This window comes from Macrotis lagotis, chromosome 4 (assembly GCF_037893015.1).
Source record: "Macrotis lagotis isolate mMagLag1 chromosome 4, bilby.v1.9.chrom.fasta, whole genome shotgun sequence".
NCBI lineage: Eukaryota > Metazoa > Chordata > Mammalia > Peramelemorphia > Peramelidae > Macrotis > Macrotis lagotis.
This window is the reverse complement of record NC_133661.1, coordinates 245,768,754-245,783,447: the sequence shown is the minus strand read 5'-3', so window position 1 is coordinate 245,783,447 and position 14,694 is coordinate 245,768,754.

The following is a 14,694-nucleotide window of genomic DNA, read 5'->3' as shown; positions in this document are numbered from 1 at the left end:
GGTAGATAAATGAGATCAAGTGTATAATTAAATAAGTTTCATTATTTTACTGACACTTCTCTTAACTTAGGCAATTTTTAAATAACCATCAAGTCAAATTGGAAAAAAAATCGGTCAAAAATATCTGAAATTGATCTGCTTGTTTATGAGGGCATAGAAGTTTTTAAAAGTTTTCTGCAAAGGATCAGAGACAGGACTAAATCAAATCAGTCTTTGATAATAAAAGTTAATGTGATAGTATAATTCATATGCATATACAATTCAATTGAATGAGAAGTTAAATACTTTCAAAGCTCTCTCAATCAGGAATCATAGGCTCACAGGATTTATAAGGGCAAAAGATCACAAGATCTCTTTTCTGAAAATCACATATTACAGATAATGAAACTTGAGTCCAAAAAGAATTGGTGAAGGTCACATGAACAGAAAACAGCAGAATTGGAATTTGAACCCAGATCCACTGACTCCAAATTCTTTCCAATGTTTCTTTCCAATATTTCCTGCTGGCTTGCTTAGAGAAATAAAGTAAAATGTTCAGAAAACAAAATTCCTTTTCAACTCTTGAAAAACCACTTGCAGCAAAAATCAAACCAGTAAGGGTTTCTGGCCAATAGACAAATCATCATTTTTTTTAAAAAAACACAAAAACCCAGTCATAGATAAGCACATTTTTCAGACATACAAGTCCTAAGAAGTTTAATGAGGGATAAAGATATTTAAAATATAGTCTCCTTCAAACTTCTCAGTTTTCCTAAATATTATATAATACTTTACAGTATACAGAGCAGTTTCACATACATTATCTCATTTAATTTTCATAGGCATTGGGCCAGGTAGTAAAATAATTTATTTAAATAAAAAAAATATAAGGAAACTGAGTTTGCAGAGTCTTAAGAGACTTGTCCAAGACCACTGAGCTATCTCTTAGTTTCAAATGCATGACCGTCAAAATACAGAAAAACTGAAAAGGGATATCAATCCAGAGAATAATTTATGAGAAATGAAATTATTCCTAACATTTTTTCTCATTATCAAAAAGAACAAATCTCTGAGCAAGTTTGATTTGATTAATGATTCAGGCAAATTTCTTGAGATTATTAAGAAAAACAAGCTAAAGTCAATATGGCATCATACTTTTCCAAGTTAAAAAAAATCAGTTTTCCAAATAAAAATATTAATATATTTCTCAACATTTGGCAGAGACAAGATGTTAGCTCTTTAAATGTAGACTTTTTTTAACAAAGACTTTTTTGTCCTTGTAATCCTGCTTAGTAGAGCACTCTGCACTTAATAGGCTCTTTAAAACTGTTGAACTGAAGATTTCAGAATTTCTGAAAATCAAAGGAAGTGTTTGCAACACTTCAAAGAACAGTCATCAAAATGAAAGGAAGAAAAAATAAATATGCATGCATGTTTGTATGAATCTATGTATGTATAAACAATTATTTAAAAAATTTTAATCACAAATGAGGTAAGCAGCATGTTGGGTAAACAGGATCACAAAGTAAAGATACCTAGATTTAATTTCTAATTTTTGGGGTGGCTAGGGGGTGCAGTGAATACCTGGGGTTCAAATCTGACCTCAGACACTTAATAATTACCTAGCTGTGTGGCCTTGGGCAAGCCACTTAACCCCATTGCCTTGAAAAAACAATCTAAAAAAAAAAATTTCTAATTCTTATACTTCTTAGCCGTGTAACTCCTAGGCAAGTCACTTAAAACTTTACATCCCAGTTTTTCTATAAACTGGGGATAATTTTTAGATAGATAGATAGATAGACAGACAGACACAGATGCATACAGAGATATGTATATAAAAACAACCTATCTGTAAGATTGCGATAAGTAAAACCTATGCAAAAATCATAAAAACTAAGTTATATACTCTAAGATCATGATTAACTAATCATTTTCATAATATGCCAAGAGCCATATTTGCAAACAGACTTAATAGCTAAAAGTAGTTTCCTTCTAAAAAGGAAGATGGGCAGAGATAGTCTGGAGAACTTAATCACATTTTACTTATTTAGACAGACAAATTTAAGATAAAATATCTTATATTTCTTTGGTCTTTTGTAATTCACAAAACATTTTCACACATATATTATTTTATTTATTTTTACTTTAAAACTGTTCATAATCATATCTTAAATACTCCTGAAATTCAATTACTCTTTGGTAAAAGAAAAAAATGAAATAGAATCATAAGGATGTTTATTCATTTAAAGAAGATATACAGAAGAATATACAAATCTTTTCCCAGACACACACACACACACACACACACACACACATATTGATTACTTTATGAACTATCAAGAAATTTTCTTGATTTAAAAAGTCTTACAAATCTCATCTGTGGGTACACTAAGGGAAACAGATAAAGATAACAAGGATGAAAATTACTGAAGAGTGTGAAGTCTTTTATTGTAAGTAGAAATTATCACACTGCTTTAAATAATTTTGTATATTAAAGAGGGGGGAAGGAGGGCAGGCTGGACTCCACTCTTATACACTACCTAGCTAAATGACCTTGGGCAGGTTAATTGATTTCTCAGAGCCCTCAAGTAGCTCTGACTATAAACTGCAATGTAGATGACAATTTGCATTGGTAAGGTAAATTTCCTCATTAGTAGATGCATATAACAAAGAAATTATAGGTCCATATATACCATATTTCCCCATGTATAAGATGCACCATGATTTTGGGCCCCAAAATTTGAAAAAATATTACATAAAGTTATTGAACTCAAGTTATGTCATCATAAAATTCATACAACTCCTCATCACTGTCAAAACTCTCATCTATTAGCTTGTCCACATCTGTCTTTGATGACAAACCACTGTCTTAGGAGTAGTTGACCACACACACACTCCCTGGGCAAGTCTGGTGCATGGATCCATGCTTAGTCCATTCCATTTTATGAACCTGAAGCACTACTTGTGTCTTCCTTTGAAATCAGTACCTTCTTTTTCATCAGCAATTCTTCTTACCTCATACTGAACCTTCTTTGTGGAATTCCAACTGCCTTTTGCTCTTCAATCCATCTCTTCAATTCCCTCTCTAAATAAGGCCCTTTTACTGACTTGCCTCTCATGGTCTTCTTCCGCCAGGGCATTTCAGGAAGGTTTCTTCTTCCCATAGCCAGTCTTGGATTGTTTTCTCAGTTGGAGGAGAACCAAATTGACATTTAGCGGCACCATTTCCATTCACCTTTGCAAACTGAATCACTCTGAACTTGAATTCAGCACTATGAAAATCTTTTCTGAGCCATTTCTGGGGAGAACATGGCAAAACATAATCTAATATGCCTGTAGCAAATGTGAAACAATGAGCACAAAAAGAAGGGCAAAAAAGCAGAAAATGCCAGCAAAAAATCTACAAGTACTGTTTAAGACGTTCCCAGTTTTTAGACCTCAAATTTTTCACAAAGGGGTGTCTTATACAAGGGGAAATACAATATATATATGAGTGTGTGTGTGTATGTGTGTGTGTGTGTGTGTGTGTGTAGGTATATATATACATATATATGCATATATATATATATATATCTATGAAATACTCACATAGAGACACTCACATTTGTATAAACATTTATACATTTTAACACACACCCATACATATTTATAGGAAAAGCATAATGATACTGAAAAATCATTCCCCTGTGAAGGAGGGTATCTGAAGAAAAATCATTAAAGTTAATCTAAAAAGTGGGTGGCAATGAAAATGTATCTATCATCTAAGTCAAATGGGGAGTATAAACTTCCATTAAGCATCCTATAATGGTATAGATATGTGACCAAGTAGATAGTGTCCTAGGCTTTGAGTTATGAAGATTCCTCTTGGTGACTCCAAATCCAGTCTCAGACACCAGGCAAAATCATCAACCCTGCTTACCTCAGTTCCTCATCTATAGAATGAGTTAAAGAAGGAAATGGCAAACTATACCAGTATTCTTACCAAGAAAATCCCAAATGAGGTCAAAAGAATCAAATACGAGTGGAAAACTTAACCATATGTGCAAAGCACATGTTATGTGTTGGGTAATCTAACCCTGCCTGATATAAAGGATCTTAAGGCGGGGGAGGCAACTACATATACAAATATGATACCAGAGGGAAGTGCAAAGAAGAGATAGATGCAGGCAAACTTCTAAGAGAAATCTGAGAAGGGAGAGATTATTTTCACTTGAGGGTGGAAGAAAATAATCCATCAAGAAGCTTTTATTAAGAAACTAAGAGGTGCATGGTACTGATTAGGCATTAGTGATTCAAAGATAAAATCCTCTCTTGCAATCCTCAAGGAACTTCTATCAGGAGAAACAGCAGGCATAAGTCCATATAAATACCTGGTAATTTCTGGGTAGGGAGAGAAGGAAGTAGTAGTAAGGGAAAAATCAGTAAAAGCCACATGTAGAAGAAATTGCTTTAGATGAACTTTGAAGTCAGAGATGCTATGAAGCAGAGGATAAGGAAAAGCATTCCAAGCACAGGGAAGTCTTTGAAACAGCAGAAAATGGAGATGGAACATTGTGTACCAAGAACAATAAGTAGGCCCACTTGGATTACCTATATAGAGTGTGTGAAGGGGAGTAAATGTAATAAATCCAGAAAGGTGGACTAGAGTTAGAATGTGAAGAGCTTTAAATATCAAATAAAAGTGTTTGCATTTTATCTTAGAGGCATTAGTAAGCCACTAAAGCAGAGGAATAACATGGTAAAGCCTGTGGTTTAGGAATAGCAGTGGTATAAAAATATTAGATTAGACTGAGAAAATTAAGAGTCAACAGAGGTGCTGTGGGCCTCAACTAGCTTAGAAGTTATGTGAGTGGAGAGGTGATCCAAAAATGTTGTAGAGATAAAATCAGTGAGGTTTGGCAAATGATTGGAAGGTGGTGTGGAGAAAAGGGAAAGCAAGAAATAAATTTAAAGGATGACTCCAAGGTTGAGAACCTTGGTGATCAGATGGCTGTTGGTGTCCTCAACATAAACAGAAATATTAGAAAGAGAAGTGGGTTTAGGAGATAAAAGAAAGTTGAATATTGGACATGTGAGGTTTGAGTTGTCTATGGGACATGCTATGGGAAACAAATAGGCAGGTAATGGTGGACAACTAAATAACTCAGGAGAGAGAGAGTAGAGCCAGATAGATCTGGTAATCTTCTGCTTAGAGATAACTAAACACGTGGGAAATGATGAGATAAAAGAGCCTTAGGGTACATCCACAGTTAGGCTTTGGGACTAAAAGAAGAGATAGGTGGATAGAGTCCCTTGCCCTGGAGTCAGTAGGACCTTAGTTCAAATCCAGTCTCAGACATTTGATACTATCTTTGTAACCTTGGGTAAGTCACTCGACCCCATTGTCCCATTAAAAATTTTTCTAAAAAGAGACTGGGGGAACCAAGAGAAAATAAGGTCAAGAAAAACAAGAGAATACCTATTAGAAGATTCATTACTGTCAATACTACAGGAAACATTTAAGGATGAGGACTGAGAAAAGGCTACTGAATTTGGCAATTGGTATATCATTATTAACCTTGGAGACAAAAGCTTCAGTTGACTTATGAAGTCAGAAGTGAGACTGCAAGGGGCAGAAAGTGAAGAGGAAGAATGCTGAGGTTTTTTTGGGGGGATATCTGAAAAAAAGGGGAGGAAAGAGATAAAATGACTGCTTGGAAGGGGAAAGTTTTAAGTTTTTCTTTAAATACATTTAATGTAATAATCTGGTAAATATCCCTTGGAGAGATTCATAAACAGTTAGAAATATGGGACTGGAGTTTTGAGGAGAGATTACAGATGAATGCCTAGTCCATGTTGTTCAGTCATTTTAAACTCTTCACAACCACATTTTGAAGTTTTCCTAAATGCCAAAGGCAGATTTGAACTCATGAAGTCTTCCTGGTTCGAAGTCCATTGTACTAGTTTGGTAATCTAGTAAAACAACTAGATTTCTTGTTTTTTTGGGTTTTTTTTTTTTGCAAGGGCAAATGGGGTTAAGTGGCATGCCCAAAGCCACACAGCTAGGTAATTAATTATTAAGCATCTGAGACTGGATTTGAACTCAGGTACTCCTGACTTCAGGGCTGGTGCTTTATCCACTGCGCCACCTAGCCACCCCTAACAACTAGATTTCTTTAAAAGGTAGACCTTATAGACAGGGTGAAGGAAAACAAAAACAGAACAAAGTGGTTACTTTAGAATTTGTTCCCCATTTTCTGTAAATGTTAATTCTATCATTGTATTTTACTTTTCTCTTCACTACCAAATAAAGTTCATTATGAAAATTTTTTAACCTTGTCTAGGAAAAACAAAAAGACAATTGAAAATGCTGCTCCAGGGGGCAGCTAGGTGGCGCAGTGAATGGAGCACCAGCCCTGGAGTCAGGAGTACCTGAGTTCAAAACCAGCCTCCTTCACTTAATAATTACCTAGCTGTGTGGTCTTGGGCAAGCCACTTAACTCCACTGCCTTGTAAAAAAAAAAAAAGAACCTAAAAAAAGAAAAAGAAAATGCTGCTCCTTTACAATGTAGAATATTCCAGAAAGTAAATGTGGAAAATAATTATATGAATGCAATGTACTTCAGTCACCTAGCCTCGATGAAGACCAAACAAATATCCTCCTCTGTTCTGGGTTAGAAGGACAAAATTTGTTCTATTGACAATTCTGGCTCAAAGTAAAGAGGTTGCAATGGTACAAATAACTCTTTAAATATAATACATCCCAATGTTAACTACTCAATTCCCTTTATTATTCAAAATAGAGACTGTTTCCATGAATTTGCACTGAGAGTAATCATAATTATTAGGATGAAGTCATTCCATAGGTCTTTGTAATGTATTGTAATGTATTAAAATGCCCCTTCAAAATCATTTCTGTTGAAATAATCTTTTGTGAACTCTCATTAAAATGAACCAGACTCTCAACACAGCATACTACATGGAGAAAATAACTTATAGCTCTGTAGTAGTCCCAGAACACAGGCTATGCTCACAGATAACTATTTCTAAAAAATTCTTGTTAGGCAGAGATAGTTTTTTTGAGTCACATTTGCCTATGTATCAAAGTAAATTATTTAATTTCTTATAAAAATATTCTAGAGATTGGCAAGATATGCCACTTTGGGTTCAACTCAAAGTGGGTCAAAATGAAGGATATTTTTTTTTAGGTTTTTTTGCAAGGCAAACGGGGTTAAGTGGCTTGCCCAAGGCCACACAGCTAGGTAATTATTAAGTGTCTAAGACCGGATTTGAACCCAGGTACTCCTGACTCCAGGGCCGGTGCTTTATCCACTACGCCACCTAGCTGCCCCAAGGATATTTCATTTTTATATTATTTTTTTCCAATTAAATGCATAGATAGTTTTCAACATTCACCATTTTGTAAACTTCTGATTTCCACATTTTTTCTACCACCCTCTTTCCCTCTCTCCCCATGGCATTGAGTGATCTGATACAGGTTGTACATGTACAATCATGTTTTACATATTTCCATATAAGTCATTCTGTAAAAGAAGAATTAGAACTAAAGGGGAAAAAAACATGAGAAAGAAAAAATATAAAAGTTTTAAAAAGTGAACATGGTGTACTCTGGTTTGCTGAGTCCATAGTTTCTCTGGATGTGGACAGCATTTTCCATCATTTTCCATCAAGTCTTTTAGGACTGTCCTTGATCACTGAACTGCTGAGAAGAGCTGAGTCCTTCACAGTTGATCATCAAAATAAGGGATATTTTAAAATACTACTTTTTTACAGACACATTTTTTTTTAGGTTTTTGTAAGGCAAATGGGGTTAAGTGGCTTGCCCAAGGCCACACAGTTAGGTAATTATTAAGTATCTGAGACCGGATTTGAACCCAGGTACTCCTGACTCCAGGGCCGGTACTTTATCTACTATGCCACCTAGCCGCCCCTAGACACATATTTTTAATGCAAGAAATTCCATTCTCCAAAACAAATAAGAATATCTTTTGCTCGGTCATCAAATATACAATAATAAAAATTCATATAAACTTGTGCAATGTTATATGAACTGATTCAAAGCAATACAAGCAGAACCAAGAGAACAAACTACACGATGATCATCATAATAAAGGAAAAATGTATTATAAGAGCACTGAAAAGCTTAACAAAAGTTAAGAAAATCCAAAAAAAAATCATGCTAGATTAACCTTATTTCTTTTTCTGATAGGGTTACTAGACTTGTAGTCAGGGAAATATAGTTTTGCTAGTGTATTTCAGGAAGGTATTTGACAAAATACTTCATGAGTCATTTGGACAAGATGGAAAAATGTGGTCTGAATAGTAGTAGTAGTTATGTAAATTTATAATTTGTTGAATGATTATACCGAAAGAACAGGTCCATTAATGTAGTATTACAAATGTTAAAGAATATCTCTAGTTAACTTGTCCTCCAATGTCCTTTTTCCTTTACATTTTAATCAATGATTCAGATGAAAATGTTTATCAAATGTTGAAAGGGTTAACTAGTAAGATATATATATTTATATTATATGTATATGTGTGTGTGTGTGTGTGTGTGTGTGTGTGTGTGTAAAACAAGCAAAATCTAAAAAGGTCTTGGAATTTTAAGAGAATGGACTCCTGCCATTATTAAGTTCAAAAACAATAATTGTAAATTTTAACCCTCTGTTTCAAAAAAGCAATTATCCAAGTAAAGGATAGGCAGTTCTTGGGATAAAAGATTCAGGGTTTTGGCTTCATGCTCAATGAATGAGTATGAAATGGTTGTCAAAAGAGGTAATTCTATGTCTGAATTAATAGAAATGTCAAAGTAATATTGCTGCCATATGTTGGCTTAGTCAGAAAATATATAAATTGAATTTAGTTCTGAGTATCAAATTTTATTAAGTTCAACTTTTAAGCAGACTGGAAGGGATGAGGCAGAAAGTATGTTGAGTGCTTTCTAGCATTTAAAAGGCTGTCATTTGGCAGAGGGAGGGGTTCTGATTGTACCCAGAGGTCAAGAATTACATGTGAAAATAATGATATAGCCTTAAGGTAAGGAAAACTTTCAAATATTTAATACTATTCAAAATTGGGATAGTTGATCCCAAGGGATACCTTGGGAGTTGATAGGTTTCTCTTCACTATAAATCTTCATTAAAAGATTGGCTGATCACTTCCTAGGTATACTTCAGAAATGAGGTCTGTTCAGGTGCAGATTGAACTAAATGGCTTCTGTGATCCCCTTCATTTCTTAAGATTATCTACCAGAGTTGTAAACTCATCCAACCTTTCTAGAGAGCAGTCTGATACTACACCCAAAGGGCAACAAAAATGTGCATAACCTTTGATCCAACAAGACCACTACTGGGTCTATACCCTGAAGAGATGATGAAAAAGGGCAAAATCACTTGTACAAAAATATTCATAGCAGCCCTGTTTGTGGTGGCAAAGAATTGGAAATCAAGTAAATGTCCTTCAATTGGGGAATGGCTTAACAAACATGACAAATATACTGTATATGTATGTCATGGAACAATATTGTTCTATTAGAAACCAGGAGGGGATGGGAATTCAGGGAAGCCTGAAGGGATTTCCATGAACTGATGCTGAGTAAGATGAGCAGAACCAGAAAAACATTGTACACACTAACAGCAACATGGAGGTAATGATCAACTTTGATGGACTTGCTCATTACATCAGTGCAACAGTCAGGGACAATTTAGGACTGTCTGCAATGGAGAATACCATCTGTATCCAGACAAAGAACTGTGGAGTTTGAACAAAGACCAAGGACTATTCCCTTTAATTTAGGGGAAAAAAACCTTGATATCTTATTGTCTGATCTTGCTATCTCTTACACTTTATGTTTCTTCCTTAAGGATATGATTTCTCTCTCATCACATTCAATTTGGATCAATGTATACCATGGAAACAATGTAAAGACTGGCAAATTGCCTTCTGTTGGGGTGGGGGGAGGGAAGTAAGATTAGTGGAAAAATTGTAAAACTCAAAATAAATAAAGTCTTTTTTTTAGGGTTTTAAAATTTTTTTTTAATAAATCAAGTCTTACCAAAAAAAGATTCTCTCTCAGGTATTAGGATGAAACTATTCCATAGATCTTTCTATTGAATATTTTCAATCCTTTATGTCCCCTTTAGCCTAAAGAAAAACCTTATTAGTCCCAAACAAGTGAACAATGTTTGAAACCAAAGGCTTTTTCATAGACTATATAGCATATCTATTCAATGAATATGTCTATGACCCTGTACATAAAGGCTTTCTTTTCTTTTTTTTTTTACAAGGCAATGGGGTTAAGTGGCTTGCCTAAGCTAGGTAATTATTAAGTGTCTGAGGCCGGATTTGAACTCAGGTACTCCTGACTCCTAGGCCAGTGCTCTATCCACTGTGCCACCTAGCCGCCCCCAAGGCTTTCTTTACTAAGCAATTTCTCTACCAAGTAGTCCCAAAAGTTTTAATGATGCTTTAAAAGGTAAGTCTCAAAATTCAACAAATCTTATGTAGTATTTTCAGAAAAACCTCAGTTGAAACTACAGAAGGACACCTAATTCTTCCTATTCCTCCATATTTTCCTTTTACCAGCATGATAACCTGAAGGAACAGATGCATTATAACCAACAGTGGAACAAGAGTTCAAACTTATAACTTCCTTCATACCTTTACAGCTTAAACTTGAGCCACTGTTTCTGATGTACAAATATGGAGAAATAAGATAAATGAATACAGCAGAAGAGGCAGATAAGCCTCCAGGACTTCTCACCTCCTATATTGTTCAGTAAAAGACCCTCTAGGCAGAGGCACTTAGCATTCCCATCAAATTTCCCCCTCAAGATTCATCCTCATCTTCAGTTACCCAAATTTGGATATAATATTGAGACTTGGGATCCTAGGGCAAAAGGCTATGTAATTTTTTCTAGTCTTTTCTTTAAAATTGGAAAATTAACTTTTTCCAGTTATTTCCAAAACAAAAGTGTCAAGCTAAGTTACTGGAAACTCTCCAGAGTATAATGATGATCACTGCTGAGAGCCTCAGCTATTTATCACAATCCAAAATCTAATAATAATCAATTATAATATTAAACTCAGAACATTAGGTTCTCTGCTAGTGATTTAATAATGTCATTTGAGGTATATTAAAATTGTAATCATAACTATATTAAAATACAAAGATATTGAGAGACATTATGGACATACATAGAGATTTGAAGGGGGTTGTTACAATATGCTACATTTAATTTTGCTATCTCTTATACTTTATTTTTTTCCCTTAAGGATATGATTTCTCTCTCATCACATTCAATTTAGATCAATGCCTACCATGGAAACAATGTAAAGACTAACAGACTGTCTTCTGTGGGGGTGGGGGTGGGGGGAGGGAAGTGAGATTAGGGGAAAAATTGTAAAAGTCAAAATAAATTTTAATTACTTTGTTTTATATTTCATGATAAAATACAGCTCTTCTCATGGAACAGCTCTCACATATAACACTAGTACCACCACCATCTTTGCACTACTATCATCCTTTCTTCCCCACCCTCAAATTCCTTCTTTTCTGTTGTCACCACCATTAAAAAAGAAAAAAATGGGGGGGGGGAGAAAAAACGCTGAAGATTTCTGTTGACTAATTCTACATTTACCTTTGTTTAAAAAATGTTAAATCAAGGTATAAACTAACCAACTTCCACTAGGCCATGAACAACACCATAAGCCATCAATAAGAATTTTCAAAAAATAGATATTAGTGAAAAATTAAGGCTCCAATTTGAGCTTCTAATTTTACTTCATCCCTGATCCTTAATAATCTAAGTTACTCAACTATGAGAGGGAAATTTAGACTATGTATTTAAATCAAGTGGATACCCATCTATAGAGATAGTCTGGTATATAGTACTGAGCTTGGGTATGAGGAAGATCTGAGTTTGAATCCTACTTCTGATACTTCTTAGCTTTGTGACTAAGCAAATCATAATTTACCTAAGGTTCAATTTCCTCAAATGTAAAAAAGGAACAATATATCTATATTAATATACTTCACAAGGTTTTGGGGAGGTTCAAATTAGAGAATCTTCATAAATCAATATGTACTATACAAAATCAGTTATTAACATTTTTTATTCAATAAATCTTTTAGTCTTACTAAAAGCCACCATGGCAGAATTTATGACTAAAAATCTATCCGTGTGAATGGGTTGTGAATGATTTTAAATAATATCCCAAAAGTCATTTTAAGACAGGACAGAGAAAAGTAACACTATTTTTGATAAATAATAAAAGATAAATTTGTCCAGTAATAATTCAAATTTCAAGGTTCTCAGGTAACTTAGATTAACACTAATCTTTAGTATAATTCTTTATACAGTCAGATTTGGTTATTTCCTGGATTTTTCCTTATCTTCTCTTTTAAATTTATTATTCATTTCAAGAGATGGTTCTTTGGTAGGAAGGGAAAGGGAGATGAATATATTGGAAAATTAAAGTGATAAGCACATCAATTTTTTCCCTTAACATTGTTTTCAATAGAACAAGGATTTACCCAGGAAAAAAAATGAATAGCAGAATTATCTGTACCAAAAGTTTGCAGTTTTTGTCCAAAATCAAATAAACATTTTGACTACCTATTTACAGCAAAACTTATAAAAGTTAAATGGTATCCCTCCCCTAAGTAGTCACACTTCTGAATTTCCTGTCACACTACTGAATGTTTTCCCAATCACACAAAATATAAATCAAACAAAATTGCTTCAAGAAAAAAATCAGTAAAGCTTGTATATTCAAAATATCAATGGTATAATTCCACACTGCACAGACAAGTTATATGAACTTGTTTTTTCAAACAAATGATATCATAGATATCCACAGAATCTTGTCAGTAGGAACATCAAATCCATATACAATATGAGTTGTATAGAAACTTTCTTCTCCATCTATATTAATTTTTTTCCTAAGAAATTGCCCCATCTGAAAACTGATCAAAGGATAAGCAAATTCTTTTTGGTTTTTGCAAGGCAGTGGGATTAAGTGACTTGCCCAATGTCACAACAGCTAGGTAAATTAAGTGTCTGAGGTCACATTTGAATTCAGGTCCTCAGGACTATAGGGTTGGTGTTCTATCCACTGAACTACCTAGCTACTCCAATAAGCAAATTCTTAAGGGGGAAAAAAAAACCATCCAGTACTTTTTGGTACTTTTTAAAGATGTCTTCAGAAGATATAGTTATAATCATGTAGATAAAATAATTGCACATGACAAAAATGTCAAAACTAATTAAAAATGGGTCTGGGATCTCCACAGAGAGGGAAAAATCAACAGATAACAGTCATAGATTGAAACCATCTATTGTAGTTCACCCATTTTCAATTATCTTTAACAAAATATGGTCATCCCCAACTTTTATGCTTTAAATCTCATGCTAGAGATAAAAAAAATGTACAGTCAAGATTCAATAGAAAAATATACACTTAGTAATCATTTTTATATCATCCTACTTCTCTCCTTGTTAAAAGGAAGCTTAAATTGGTTCAAGTAAATAAAAACAATCTTTTAATTTTTTTTTATGAATACTCTCAGGTGCAAGGATATATAAAGTTATACCATTATAGGAATCAAAATCCAAAGCCTATCAAAAAACAGCCTAAACCTCCAGGTTTGCCCCAGATAGAGGTGAACCACAGTCAACCCATTCTGCAAACAACCTGCTGGGTCTAATTCAGTAAGAAAATAGGTCCAGCATAATCATGAGCGCCTTTGTTCTCCGGTTCTACCAAGTACTCAATTCCTAGATTCAAACCAGTTATTAATAAATAATTTTATCACTTATCATATGATTTCTTTCGATTCTCATAACAATCCTGAGAAGGTAAGCATTATCAAATATTAGCTGAATATAGTAATTTCATAGTTAATCCCCATCCCTGATGTGGCCAACTTGGAAAAAAACGGATAAATTACTTATCCAAAAATAATAACTGAAAGCAAATTGTTACATCAAATTGTCCCATCAATAAGCCAAATATTCTTTTGAGATTTGAAATGAAAATGCTTGTGTAAAATCATTGAAAATAATCACCAAAAAAATACAAAAATGATACAATTAACTAAAAAGAAAAAGATTGATGGAATGTAACTAAAAATGAAATGAGAACAGAATTTTTGGAAAAATAGGGATAAGTTCCTAAGTACTAGTCACTACAATTAAAACTTCACTTAACATAAATAAAATCTCAAACAAATCACATTTTTTATTATCATCGAACAATCTTCCCTTCAGTGAAGAGAATACAACATATCTCTTTATCCAGTCTTTATCCTTTTGGCCAAATCCTTAAAAGGTTTAAATTTGCTTGGTTTCAGTCTTTGACAAATGCTATGGGGTTCATAAAACCAAAAAGCCCCACAAATTTATGGCACACTGTTACAGGAAAACGCATTACTATAAATTAATAAAATAATAATAATATGCTAGAAGCATGTAAGGAAAAAAGTTTCAAGTTACTTTTTCCTCAGTGAAGAATAAAACACTTGAGAAATTAAGAAAAAGTAGTTTGTCATCTGCTCTCATTATAATTCAGTAGTGATTTTTCTTCATCACTTAAGAAAGAATATTAATTCATTTGCAAAAAAGTATATATGCTTTCATATGAGTTGATGTTGTATGCCAGGACTATCCAACCTTACTTTTAAAAGTTTTTTTACTGAAACAATAGACAATA